Source organism: Eleginops maclovinus, chromosome 13, assembly GCF_036324505.1.
Source record: "Eleginops maclovinus isolate JMC-PN-2008 ecotype Puerto Natales chromosome 13, JC_Emac_rtc_rv5, whole genome shotgun sequence".
NCBI classification, from domain to species: domain Eukaryota; kingdom Metazoa; phylum Chordata; class Actinopteri; order Perciformes; family Eleginopidae; genus Eleginops; species Eleginops maclovinus.
In genome coordinates, this window is record NC_086361.1 from 4457280 (window position 1) to 4473147 (window position 15868).

Sequence of the window (15868 nt, forward strand, 5' to 3'; positions counted from 1 at the left end):
TTTAACCTCCACCTATAAATACGGAACAATAAGCTGAAGCCAGAATACAGACATTTGGACCCTTAAGTACAACGTTGACTCCATTTAAACTAATAGGAACCCAATTGATTCCACAGCCATTAAAGTATGAAATCTTGTATTTTATTATGATAGGCTTTCAATCTAGTGCCCTGTCTTCAAATGACACCCTTTTTCTTATCTCCATCAAATTAGGCAATTCTTATCCTAAAAAACATATGGTAGGCTATAGCCTAAAGCGGAATTAAGCTTTGATAGGCAAATTGGCAATGATGAAGTGGAGAAAATAAAGAGCATAAGAAATACACCAATCAAAATAACAAAACAAAAAGATGTGAAGTAATAATAAACAAAAAAAAACCTAAGAAATCATGTGGGTTTATGCTGAAATATATGTGAAAATACATACTGTATAAAGAGTTGAAGGGAATTAGGGGACCTTTATTTAACAAAAAAGGGCTTAGAAATGTAAGATTTTTTAAACAGAATATAAATAAATTCAGTTTATTTAAATAATTCCAAAACAGTGTGACTCACTTCCTCTTGCGGAACATTTAACAATATTACACAATAGAAAACTAATCTTCACCTTTAGTTCAAAATAAGAAATAGAACGGAAGTTACCTATGTTATGATTATGATAACATGGCTTAAACATTTACCCATGATGACTGAAAACCTTAGAATGTGGCACATTAGCAACAGATAATTATGGCAATATAATATCGAAGATAGATTTCTGTTAAAGACACCTACACCCATGGTGTCTCACGGAGAGATACTGCAGGTCCTTCCTTCCTGCAGCGGTCCGACTCTATAACCATCATGGCCCCCGGTTGACCCCCACACAAATAACAACACTGTCTATAACACCCCCTTGTTGTGTTGATAACTGTGCAATACATATCTGGCTGCTATACTCAGAATGGTTTCTGAGGTCTATTTTTGTGTATCTTGAAAATTGTGTGATTGTTGTATATTGTTTTAGTATCTTGGATGTAACATTAAGCTGTCTTTGGCTCTTTCTGCGTACAAATGAAAATTTCCCCTCTGTGGGACGAATAAAAGTATTCTGATTCTGATTCTCTGAAGTGTTTTTAAAGGATTTTCAACAGGTTTCCCTAAGCAACATTTTCCAAATTGTTTATAGAAGATTTTCGAATAAACCCCTCACAAAGTGTCTGTACAGTGATTTGAATGTTGCTTTGAAGCAACCTCAGACCACCGCTTGCCCAGTGCTCGGGCTCTGCTGGTGGGTGTTGGCAGCTCAGGAGGATGCATGTGGTCGATGACTCAGACTGCATTGCCGTACAACAATAAACGCCATAGAGGAGCAGGCTTCTGTTGTGCCTGCTCCATCAGCAGACGCCCGGATGAATTTCAGCTTTGTTAGTCCGCAGTGGTGCTGACCACTCGCCCAGCTGACTGGCTCTGCATACTGATGAAGAAAACACACAATCTGGATCTGTGTTTGGACACAAACATGATCTATTTATGCTTCTTATCTTGTTTCTGTATGACTAGGAAACTCAGAGGTTTCAAAGAAAGAGTGTGTATTTCATATAAACAAAAAGTGGCGCCATCAAAGAGTTCAGCTTTGTTTATGTTATAAATAAAAAAGAGCACATTTTCTTATACACACTGCCTCCGACGTCTCCACCAAACAATATTACATTTATCCCAGTTTGATCTCTATGAATAATCCTATTTCCACCATGTCTCTCGGATTAATTATAACAGGGTCTGTGCATGAGAAACAACAGATCAGGCCAAGCTTGAAATAATTTACCAGACTTGTTAGATACAGATCAGATAATCACATGTCAGCCTCTGGGTATGATCTTAAAATAGCTCACTGACCAAAGTGCTCATCCAAAAATGTATTTACTTTCATATCAGTTGTTATGAGGCAGAGCAGTAGCTACTACTCCGGACAGTGAGGTCATGTTCTCTGACTTATGAGGAGAATATGATGGGTCTTACAGATCAAGACAAGGGGTTGGAGTTATAATGCAATAATGATGCATTTAAAACATTTTGAGACTAACCAGATTCAAGCTGCACTTATCGATAGGGGTGTATTAATCAATTAAATGATCAACAATCCCATGTATGGATGCAAAGTAAAAACATAATTGCAAATCATAATTTTCAATACACGCCCTTATTTAGAAAATCTTAGATATGGGACTTTATGGTGTACAACAGGATATCTATTTTTAGATTTTTTCCATTTAAATGTATGGAAGAACCCAGTAAGAAAATGTTCCTAAGAATATAAATAGCAATTTGTGAGTATATGTAAAGGATGTTTAAAATAGGCTTATTATATTGTGTTTTGAATTGATTTGAATCCAAATGGTATTAGAGACTTTGTAATATAAGCAAATATTGTTACAATTCTTAAGAACTGATATAAAATGACATCATGATTAACAGCATTACTATCAATACGTTAACATTCATATTAATCATGTGGCTACAATATGTGTTATACTTAGAATAAAACTCTAGTAACCACAACAGAGAGGCTAAACTGCTGAATCAATCTTGTGTGAGACGTCAGAGGATGGCAGACATCGCTCCACATTAACAAACCTGATCTGTAATCTGCTTGCAGGCGTGGAGCCAGCAGACACAACTCTGCTCCCAATGTCGTCACCGCTCTCTGATTTATATCAAGGTGACGCACTGAGAATCACCTGCAGCTGAGAGAGTTACCACAAAAACTCAGTCCTCAGAGCCACGTCAGTCATTGATCTTTAATCTATCTGTAAAGTGTGTTTATATAGGTATATTGTTCCTTATCAATTAAATATTTATAAGTCAGAAATAGTAAAACATGCCAATACACAAGTTCTCAGACATCAATATGATCATTTTAAAAAAGTGTTTCTAATCTTTGATCAATTATGGCAGATAAATTAAATGTACATCAAAAGAAACAGACAAAAGCATGAAAACCTCAAATTAGAGAAGCTAAAACAAGCAAATATTTTAAATGTTTGCTTCATAAATCACCTGATCAAATTATACAATCAAACACACACTACATTTGAGTTTATTTTCCTTAAATGTATATTTGTCTGGGTTTTAAATCAATTCACAAGGCAGATTTGTTCCGATATCTGGAGAGAAAAGCTTTACTATTCCCATGAACAATAAAAAACACATTGTAACCATGTCTCATGGTGTATAAAGTGCAAGCTCTGTCTCTGTTCTGACTGTAATGCTCAGTGGCAGGGCCCCTTCTGTCTCAGTGTGTGTGCTGAGGGACCCATAGTTCAGTCTGAAGACAGAAAGAGAGTAGCTCCACAAGCTCCCGGCCCCTCTTATGAAAGCACACTGCCATCTGAGAGGCTTTCAGTTTGCAGTTTGAGGATAATTGAGGTTTGATTCAGGCTTGAGGGGTTTAATGAGCACATAATCCCTTTCACCTGATCCCTGTTCGCCTAAATGAGGAGAAATACTTAATTCCCCCTTGGTGGAGGAAAAGGCGGAGTGGGACATGTCAGTTATAATTACTATTATGTCAAAGCAAATGTATCCAGGTCAGAAAATATCTATCATACATGTTGATTTTTTAGCAAGGTTTGTAACCATGTGAATCATTTAGCTAAAGATAAGCATGAATGACTCAGCTAGACAGTTTTTTCCAAAAAGTGAATGCCACATGTTGTTGGGTAAATTGAGTCACAAGACCAATTTTTCAGTCATATTTTTATGGCCCTTTTTTATAGATGCATTCTTTTCATTTTGATTGACAGAAAACATCCTGACGTAAAAGTTGTTGTTGTTGACTTTTATTTTTCCTTGCCTACAGGGCAGCATAAGTACATTTTGGCTCATCTTACCCCACTCTCCCCTACTCCACTTACTGTAAGTACAATTAACTTTAAACGTCCATGTTTCGGTACTTTCTACTTCACACATCTTTATGACAGTTATGTATAGTTCCTAGTTACTTATTACATAAACACATATGACATATGATGTGTTGCAGGATTACCAGTCTACTCAGTAAATATCAAAATGTGTCTCTACATTGAAAAAAAGTAATGCTCTCAGGCAACAGTAAAATATAATTTAACATAATATAATATAATATAATATAATATGATATAATATAATATAATATAATATAATATAATATAATATGATATGATATGATATAATATAATATAATATAATATAATATAATATAATATAATATAATATGATATGATATAATATAATATAATATAATATAATATAATATAATATGATATGATATAATATAATATAATATAATATGATATAATATAATATGATATGATATAATATAATATAATATAATATAATATGATATGATATAATATGATATAATATAATATAATATAATATAATATAATATGATATAATATAATATAATATAATATGATATGATATAATATGATATAATATAATATAATATAATATAATATAATATAATATAATATAATATGATATGATATAATATAATATAATATAATATAATATGATATGATATAATATGATATAATATAATATAATATAATATAATATAATATAATATAATATAATATAATATAATATAATAATATATCAAGTGCTTTTACTTAAATACTAAAATATCTAAAATCATACAAAGGACAGAGGAAAAGCCTTGAACACAGTGTACAGTTAATTAAGAAGTTGGATCAGACACCAACAAGTTTTCCAGTACATGATTTTCCCAGCGTGTAGACTGAGTCAGCATCCAAACGCTGCAGGACATTCACCCCCCATTGCCCCACGCCTGTCCTCCTCATCCTCCATAATACCCACTCATGCCTTCTTCCATCAGTCTGACCAGCCTTTCATTTCTCTTTACACTCCGTGGCTCCATGGCAGGATTAAATCAAGGTTATTTAGGGAGTCCAGATCCTTCTCCGAAAGCCTTATCACATGACACAGCTTCCCAGATACATGACTGTGCAAAACCTCTCACTCACTGTTTCTCTCTGGGACGTCCACATCATAAGTGGTAACAAACACTGAGTGTCCTTTCTCTAGCTGTCATGATACGTGAAAAACAGCAGTATTACTCACTCTGTGTTTAGATTTCACAACCTACATTGCCTGGAAAAGTGCTGCTCATGAATGTTTACAGTACAAGTGGATCAAATGTTTTGTTCTTATGCTAAAAAAGCAAGAACACATTGCACACAAACAGCATTTCACAAGGTAAAGGAGCGGCATTAGTGATAGGAGCATTTTTATGATCCGCAACAGAACTTATATTGTAGTGCACTCAAACATATTTCACAACAGCCTCCTTCCTCTAAGGATTGTGTTGTTGACACATTTTATTGCAACTCCGGAAATGTTAACCAATAAAAACACCAGCGACACATACTGTGCTTAAAATAAGTGTTATCATGTTTGGGTTTTTCCACTTTGAGACAATTTTAAAGTCTGTGGGACAAATACGATTTTAAGGGTTTTTGTTTCACTGTGTCCTTGCATGCGGAAATTTCAAAATAAGGCAGCATGATGATGAAAATGACTGATAGAAAAACCCTCACATGAATTGTTGTACTGGATCAACTTCATGTAAAACATAAATCAGGGATTTTTGACATTATCACATTAAATCATGCTAAGTATTACTTCAACACTTGTTTATACCACACACCTCCTCAGTTGTACTTTAGTGAGTATGTTGCAAATGCAAATATTGTATTTTGCACTACTCGATAATTGTACTATTGTTTTCTGATCTTTTCCACACAACATTTTTCCAACTAAATATGTGATTATTTTACAAATATGATGTTTTGTTATATATTTAACTACCCAGAATTATAGAAAAGACAATACATTGCAAACACCTGTAGCATTTAAGCACTGTTTAACTGGTAATGCATCAGCCATTATGGCTAAAAGAAAACACTGATGATACTTTTGTAATTTTGTTTGAAAGGCTTTCATTGTAAGACAAAAAAATATTATATTGCAATGCTTGTGTTTCATGTTCACAAAGTCAAAAAAAAGAACTAATTACACAAAAAATAATACAAAATGCATATATTTTTTTACATTAAATATAAAAAAAGTCAATAATAAATGCAGTTGGAAAACAAATTAATTTACAAAATAAAAAATAATCATCATAATAAATTATCTTAAAAAACACTGACATTTTGAATGCAGGGTTCTACTTTTCTATACACTTGCTTACTTACTTATAAGTACTTACAGTACTTGTGATTGAGTATTTCGGTATTGTGGTATCGCTACCTTTTTTTACATATATGTATACATTTTTTTTCTTCTTCTTTATTAACTTTTTTTATTAATGTAATTTGTATCTATTTATGAACTATTTTCCTTAATTGTTATTTTGTAATACTATTGTGATTTGAATACTTCTCACAAACCCTGCAGGTTTGCATGTAGCTTGAAAGACCTTGAACCTGGGTAGTGTTTATACCATGTATCCGGGGTGACGGTGCAGCAGAGGGAGGAAGAGACAGATGAGGCTGTTTGAAACACACTTCTGATCCCATGCCCCTCATCAGCAGCCTGTAAGATCCTGTGCAGAAACACAGCAACGGATCTGAAGCCTGATTTGATTGCTGCAGTGATTATGACTCCATCAGACCGACGGTAATTGTGAGGTGGATGTGAGGAGGCAGACGGAGGCTGGGGGGCTGTGGCTTGACAGCAGGCCAGGTTAGAGGGAGGAGGTCCGGAGAGGAGAACATGCTGATCTGCTGCTCATAATTGTTGCTTTGTTTCTGAGCCTACCTGTGGGCGTTCTTCAAACCACAGTGTCAGAAGTCAAGCTATCCCGGTTCAAAGGCACTCCTGCTGGGACTGATCTGCACAGGGGCTCCACTTAGGAAAATCAATTAGCAGTGACTAATGGCAACAGAATCCTTTTTCCTCTGATGGATTTAATCCTTTTACACATTTTAGGGACTGTTGGGGGAGGAAAGAGGCAGATTTTTTTTGCCAGATCTGCACAGTACTCCTTAATGCATCAGTGATTTTATCAGATTATATTACTCAGTTTGTTCCTCCCTGACAAAAAAAAAAATCCTCCTACTCTAAATGAGCGCCTGGAGATACTGCTGGTTACTGTAAGTGCATGTTCACAGCAGAGAGAAACAGCAAAATCATGTCGTGTTGCAACTGTAAACAAAGTGACACCTTGTTGGTTAGCTAGTGGCTATCATCGGTTGTGGCTAGTTTCATGTGATGCCAAAAACTGGATGTTGCAAAAAAGGTATTATAGCAGAGTGGTGCAGTGTTTTTGTCGACCCAGAAGTTAGCATTGCGAGGTCTCAAAGAGCATTGGGATTTACAATTAGATTTTGGAATATTGCAGAAAATAAGATCTGTGGCACATACTGTATGATACTTACACGTTTTGTTCAGAAGTATAATCTCTGCATATAACCTGCACTTTTGCAATAGTTGAAGCGTAAATGCATTTGTTAGGCATTAAAAAAACACAATCAGATGACTTCCTAAAGCACCGCTAAGCTAAAGGCGGCTAATGATGAGTGATGACTTTTAGTAGTCTTATTTAGCCCCTTTTTTTGCAACCGCTGTTTTAAAGACACGTAAAAGCTACAGATGTTCACACTTGGATTACTTACTGGCCTAATTTATATCATAGAACAGATATTAAAAACACATAAGCTTGTGTTATGCAAAGATAATATTTGAGAACCTAACCAAAAACTTCAAAAGAACCTTCAATTTTGAGATGAGGGAACCCAGTAGTGCACGGTAAAACTCATTTTGGGGTTCAGGACTTCATCCTGCACCACTGTTTAGTTGCCCCGATATTGCAGTCTCCAGATGTCCACTTGCCTGCTCTGCCTTAGTCCATCAACCAGACCACAACCCTTTTCAGACCACTCCACTGCTTCCTTATTGACAGTACTTTAATGTTAAAGTTCAAAATATCATGCTCTCTCAGAAAAGTAGGAATGATAAAGACCTATAATTATTTTCATCCCTTTTATTGCTGTTAAATATCTACAATGTGTCTTTCCATCAAATATTTAACAAAATCTGCTTTAGTTTAGAAAAAAAAAACCGTATTGGGATGTCTTGTGATGTAACATGAGAGAAGAGATGATAAATGTTGATACATTTCTTGTATTATGTTCAGAAGCACCCACACATTTTCTTCCTACATTTTTTTTCCTATATTTGGCAAAAGTCCTATAGCTTTAGTGTGTGCTGTGCATATATATTCAGAAGTAGCCAGTTAATGATGCATTCACTTCGTTAATCATAACACATGACCCCCTCCCCTCCCTCTCTATCTCCATCAATATTGTTAACTCTTTGTACTACATCACATTTTGTTTCCACAACCACTAATAAAGGTTTCTCGACTATCTGATGGTAAAGAGTTGAACTGCCCATTTAGCTTTTACTTTCTGTAAAAGCTTTCATTAAAATGTATTGAATTACGACTGAAAGAAATACTTGGTCTTCAGACTGGGTGCAAGGAATAGTTTGTGATATTTTCAGGAAGGGAAGATCATTCTCTGTGGTGAAGGAGCTGAATGGTAGTCATGTGTTTGCCCACAGTTTAACGTTAAGGGATTTCATTTCATTGCAATCTCTAACTCTAATCTCAACTCTAACCGCCTGAAAACTCTTCCTCCTCCCTTTGTCGCGTCAGGGAGTCAATCCTGTCAGCCTGTAGTTAAAGGGGCAAGAAATGATTGACTCTTGACCAAAAGGGCAAAAGCAGTCTGAGGCCGTGCCCAGGTTAGCAGCTCATAACCATGGTGGTAACCTGTTGTTCTACCAAGTACAACAGGCTGCCAATAAGAATAGCCATTTTAATTAACACAGATGGATTTTGATCTACATTACTGATGTTTATGGGCAGTTTATGAGAAAATAACCTTACTGAAAACACTATTACAGTCATGCCAGAAATAATTCACAGTTATGATTTAAATATAATATTATCTACGTCCTTATTCCCCTCTAATTGAAAGGATTGCATTTAGGATAGCTGTAGAAAAATGGCCTCATGAGGTAAATTTCATATTTTGTATGTGTTTCGTGTGATATTAAGTGTTCGACCTCATGCCACTAATAAAACAAGTGACAAACTGCTCTGTGGAGACATGAGTGGAAATTTCCACCGCAGACGGATCAGCTGACAGCAGAGGATCAATGAGAGCATCACAAACTCTGATCTGCTGGTAGGTTTCCACACCATAGGCTCAGTGATTACTGCAGGGATCTGTCTTTAAGTCTATTATCTTTAGCCCGATCCAACAGAATCCCTCTGTCTGCCCGATATGAACCCTATCCACCTTTATCACTCATCACCATCCTCTACAAGCATCAACAAAAACTCATACCCCTAATTTTTCATCTAAAAATGTAAGATAATTCAGATGTTTGTCTCGTTGTAGTTGGCTCAAGATTATCTTAAAGTATGAGCTCAATATTGTAAGTGCAAATGCAAAACCCACTCTATACTTACTTTAGAAACCAATGTGTCCTGACTCCTGATGGAACCAGGTTATCTCAGTTAATACCAATTATTTTACAAAGGACAGTAAAACTAATGATAGTTTCTGTTTTTGGATGGATGGCACTGTTGGTCGGTCCCCCACTTTGTTTCAGACTGAATTATTTCAGCTACTATAGAATGGGTTGCCATTAACTTTTGTACAGTCATTCATGTTCCCCAGAGGTTGAATGTTACCAACCTTATTTGTTTGACGTGAAATGTCTTAAAGACTCAGGACATTAAGGCTTGGCAGATGTTAAACATGGTAACCATTATACCACCTCATTACATTATCACCGTGTTGACTCATTGTCAACATGTCATTGTGAGCATGCTACTGTGTCACTGGGCATTGAGATTTTTAGTCAACTTGTAAAATGACTGCTTCAGCTTTTAAACACACAGTTTACAATTTACAAATACAAAGAAAAATTGGGACTAAGCTACTTGACATTCTGCATATTACATCATAAAAACAGCAGAGAGCATGGATTAAAAAACAAAAACAGGGTATTGTCTCTTAGTGAACTTTGTTCGGAAAATGAGGAGTAACTAATGCACATAACAGCAGATGTGTGAAACCTTCCTGGGCGACGAGCTGCTATTATTAGCCAGACACACTTGAGTCAGGGCCAAGTGAAGAGTGTATCTGCAGGAGGTAAAGTCCAAATCACCCACAGTGCTGCTGGGAACGCTCGGCTCACTTTTGATGGATCTCCACAGGGAACGGTTGGGACATAAAAATACTCGCCGTCCCCGAGGGGGCGGCCCTCATTGTTAAAAACACACCCGGGCCCTGAAGTCTATCCCTCAGACAGCCCTGCTTTAAAAGTCATCCTACAGGAAGGCTCTTTTTTCTGCATTAAGCCTTTCTGTGCGGCTAAGAGCTTACATTCTGCACCATCAGTACAGGCTGTCAGTTCACTCAGTTCAGTCAGAATTGTTAATCTCTTTAAGTTTGAAATGTCTGGGTTTTATTTTTCCTGATTTCAGCTTGTTTGTGTCCCCACTCCTCCAGCTGCTGTTCTGCTGCTGGTGTTGAGTTTGAGACAAAGACTTACTCAGAGTCAGGCTCCTGATTCTAAATTTAAGAAAGTGAAAACTACATTTTTACGACCTAACATCATTCTTTTTCCAGTTAAACACCGTAATGTTGACAAGAGCTCACGTTTCATTTTATGGAGAGAATTTGGCCAACTAAATCTTTTCTAAATAAAAACAGCAGAGCAATACTACAGGAAAGTTTATCTATCCTCGAGCTAAGATGCTCATGGGTTAGCCGACAACAACAGGTGGCCCATGGGCTATGAAAAAGCTGTTTACAATTTTAGGGAATTGTCTTATTTTCTTTCATGCAGACTGGAAACAAAGGGTTAGCTACAGCTAGCCTGGCTCAGTCCCAAGGTAACAAAATCTGCTTACTCCAAGAAAATGGTTTTATAATGCCTTATAACAGTTATTGAAGGGATATTTCTTGAACAGCTGAGATTCAGATGGGTTTTATTTGGATTATAAACATTTTGTTCGACGGAGCAAGGCCCCCACTCGCATTTTTGTTCTCCATGTGCCAATCTGATCGTGATTGTGATACTGTATCGGTAATTGTCCAACACTGGCCAAAATAACTGGATCGGATATCAGGAAAAAATTATATAAATGCTATTAAGCTCATAGTTTAAAGTTAGGGCTGGCTCAGTCTTGTCTTGAACCATCTCATAGTTTTGCTGCTATAGGCTTAGATGTCAGGGGACTATCATCTTTCACCTCACTTCTCCTATTTCTCTTACTCTGTATACACTCTTACCCTCTCTAACCTCATGTTTTCATTTCCCACACCTACATGTTTCTATCTCAGTATCCTGGGCATCATCCCCAGAGCTTTTGTCTTTCTCGTCCAACGGTTGCCAGATTGATCTTGGTATTAGCAGATTGCGAGAACCACGATTGCGGAATCTCTATAGACCATGAATATGGAAATGAGACAACAGTCTTCATACTTTGCTAAGCTAACTGGCTGTAGCTATTATTATCATACAGTCATCAGGGTGGTACTAATCTTCCTATCACACTTTGAGCAAGAAAGCAAACATATTTTGTATAGTTTCTATAATGTATAGCTGATTTTTCCTCTCCAACGAAGCATACAATAAAACAATTATTAACATTTAAATAAATGATCAAAAAATATCATATCTCATATTATGCTGAGAGACTGATTTTTGAATGTACCTCGTGCTGACATCCCCAACTCTTTCCTAACTGTATCTTCTCAATGTTTTAGAAATTGTATTCCTCTCCTTTTACTTTACTTTAAATCCCTCATGTTGTTGTTTTTTCATCCTTATCTTTGCAGTACATCAATATCCTTGATGTGCCCTTGAGTAGGAAATATGTTGAAAAAGTTACCTCATAGAATGTGTGGAGGTCATTCTGCTGTAGAGAATAATAGAGGGTGGATTTATTTGTATGTATGTATGTCACAGATGCAACTTAGTTTCCCGAATAATGGTTCCTGTCATTCAAAGTGTGAGGAAGAAGATGCTAACCTGATAAGGTATTTTCAATTTCCTTGTACCTGTCAGGAACATTAGATGTTATTATAATAGCTCACACGCATACACACACACAGAAACCCTGAGAATAAACCTGGTGCCCTCTCACGCGCAACCCTGTCTTCACCCACTCAAATAAATAAATGAATTCCATCTGTGCACTTTTCTCACCAGTCATGTATCCACTCCACATTAGCCATCTGAGCCTTGTGTCTGGAGGAAGTTGAAACTTTTTTAACGTGAATTTTGTCTCTAGATTATTGCGCATATTCATGCTAAGAGGTTCAACTGATCCATATTACGCACAAAGAAAATATCTAATCCAACAAACACCCACTCCCAGCTGTTGAGAGATTTACTTCTTTAATTTATTTTTGCAATGATGTGAAACGTTTAAGTGTCCCATGATCGTTTTAAATGTGGTACAATAGCGTTTTTACCAACACAAATTATTTTGAAAAGGTGAGCAATTATTATTTCTCCAACATGCAAAAGCTCAAACTAAAATATTAGACATACACTTGTCGAGCTTGGTCTGAAAATATTACCCTTAAAAAATGTTTACCAGTTGTAAATTAATAAACACAGCTTTTAACCAGCCAATTTTTCTTTCAGCATCAGCATGACAGCATTGTCTAATTACCACTAAATAACTGACAGCTGAAGTCAATTGGAATGTTGTTAGTTTGCAGTCCATAAACTAAAGTATCAGAGGAACTAAAAATATGGTCTGATGCTGCTGCCAGATGAAATGTTAAGCAATAAATTATTCATCATGAGGGGGACATTAATGTCTGAACCAAATGTATTGATAAATGCCTCTAATGAGATCACTAAAATCATTAGGCTCCATTCTCTGGGGGAATTAATCCAACAGAAGGAATGCTGACAGGCTGAACAAGCTCGTTAGGAGGGCAAGCTCTGTAGTTAGTGGTAAACTGGACAATCTGGAGGAGATGGCAGAGGGGAGGACGAGGAGGAAGCTGGACTCTATCCTGGAGAATCCTCCCACCCCCTCCATGCAGAGGTAGTGAGGATGAGGAGTACGTTCAGGCACAGATTCATCCTGAACACCTGAATTTTCCTACAGGGATCACTAAAGGTTTAATCTTACAGTCCAAACTAAAATGATTACCAGCAACAGCAATCATAAGACCATGGAGACTGCTTAAAACCATACTTTTAAAATGTTTTAATAACATCATAGTGTGGTATAGTGCTTTTACAGCATGTCTGTCAAACTGTGTGAAATCTCCACACTCAATCATATATAAGAAGGAGGATATTCACTTCTTTTCTCATCCAACATATTTCTAAAGTGATTTTACAGCATCTTAATTGTCCCATGTCTCGGCATTAGAGTAAAACATGCAAATAAAATCAGTCCCAGTTTGGGCATCTATGGAAAAATGCAACATTATATAACTATCTCAGCGGATATTACCATAATTCCCCTCATGTGGCTTTGTGCTGGAATGCACTCGCTAAACGGTTCACATGAGCAGAAACTTTGTGTGTGAGTGTGTGTGTGTGTGTGTGTGTGTGTGTGTGTGTGTGTGTGTGTGTGTGTGTGTGTGTGTGTGTGTGTGTGTGTGTGTGTGTGTGTGTGTTTGTATTATGGAAAAAGAGGAAAAAGATGGGGATTAAGTGAGTTCAGGAATGCAAGTTGTAAAATTGTAAACTCTTTCATGTCTCGGCTGCTGTCATATCACTGCGTAACAATTGAACCCAAGACAGTTTACGAGTGACCAGCCTCTGGTTCCCATGATGCAGCTCAGTGACACCTCGCTCTCATGATCAGACCGTGGACAGGCCTCTGTAGAGACACGTGTTCCTGCCAAATCGTTCACTCGGGTTGTAGACTGAACCTTTCAGGAAAAAATGTGATCTTTAAGTGGAAAAAGACATGATGGAGGACATGTTGATTCCAAAATGTAATGGCTTAAGAATAATGACACCATCAGCGTTTGAATCAGCAAAAAATAGAAGGATGGATCTAGTGCATTTTTAGAGCAAGACTTTGAGCTCAGGTCAACTTTTTCAGAATCAGAATCAAGTTTATTTCCACGTTTACACAAGAAAAAGAAAATGAATTGCAATAGTAGGACAAAATTATAAAGATATTATATTCAGATGTGTTGTGCTATTTTCCATTTATTCATTAAGTCTTTGGTTGTAAAGATATGAACGTTGATTAAATAAAAGAACACTTGTTTTAAGACGGGCTGGGTGGATTTAGTAAGAATTTATTAAAATTAATTCCGATAGACTGAATAAAATGTAAAATTACATTACAGTTTTAGAATACAATTTCTGGCTTATTAAAAATAGTGCCATTAAAATGTCCAATAACAAAAACTATACAGATCTTTCTTCCCAATCTTTAAACTTTATGTTCACTTTAGTGTTTTCTCCAAGGGAAAATAGTGTGCTAGTGGAGAAAGAATGGGATATGCATGTGTTATAAATTATAAATGTCATCTTTATTATTCTTTCAAATGTATCTGTAAAGGCTGGCTGGAAATAAAAGCTCTGCCTCACACTTAAATATTCATAATTCCCGGCAGACATGAATCTGCTCCAATTTTTCCAGCGATTAGTGTCCCAGTAAATATTTCACATGTACACACAGACTGAGCAGTGATTTTATATGTTTACACTTTGAAGTTTGCTGTGGTGCATTGCCTGAAGCGACTATGCCCGGGCTGTGATATTTCACACGGTTCACATCCCTGGATAATGTGTTGCCTGTGGTAGTTTAGCTATGTTTGGAGTCTCCATGGATATGGGACACAAGCCTCTCATCTACTCCTGCCTGTTGTATAAGGCTGTGGAAGCAGCAGTAATGTAGCAGTGATTTTCAAAGTACCTGTAAAAGATGCACAAAGTTCTTTAATCCCAAACTGAGTCTGCAGCTCACTTCAAAGGCTGTGGAGCATCAGAGCTGCCTCCTCTGATCTCTGATCTGGTTAAATGAACCAGCTGCTTTCTACTGAGCTACAAGAAAAAACACTTTTTGCCCTGGCTCAACTAGAATAGCTATTTTCAGGGTCATGGAAGGAGAACAGGAAGACGCTCAGTTTGAGAAGTTGGTATAAAGTCCAGACAAGGGTTAATAGCGGTTTCATCCGATGATTCACATAACCTCAACACTTGTTTATTCCCATCTATGTTGTTTAACACCTTGTTGCAAACTCACATGTTCAAACCTTAACAAAACCTGTAACTTTACAAAATGCTGCTGTATGATCTCTTTTGTTTTATTAGACCTACCAACAACACAGAACATACAGGTTCCAAACAAACTGCGCGATGGGAACTGCGCTAACATATTTTTGTGTCCGTTCATTTTCGTAGGCTATAAACAAGAAGATTGAGCTACTTAGTTAGTTAGCAACTTAACAGCCTGGCTAATGTTACTGTCCAAAGCAAAACACAACAAACTCGCATGTCAATGCTTTCATAAAGGCAGATTAAAACATTCACTTGTGTTAATAACTAGACAGAGTTGTTACTTGGTAAAATATCTTAGTAGAAATAATGTTCTTTATCATTCTTCCTCTTTGCCTTCTTCGCTATCTTACTTCAACATGGCTATCCGGAGTCTTCACAGTTAGCTTTATACCTATAAGCTAGTTTGCTAAATTGCTAGCTTTTTTGTAGAGTTGTTTCTTCATGAAATGCTCCCTGGTAGGCAGTGATGTCATGTTTATGTCTTTTATTGTGAAAAGAAGAATTATGCAGACAGAATCCAACG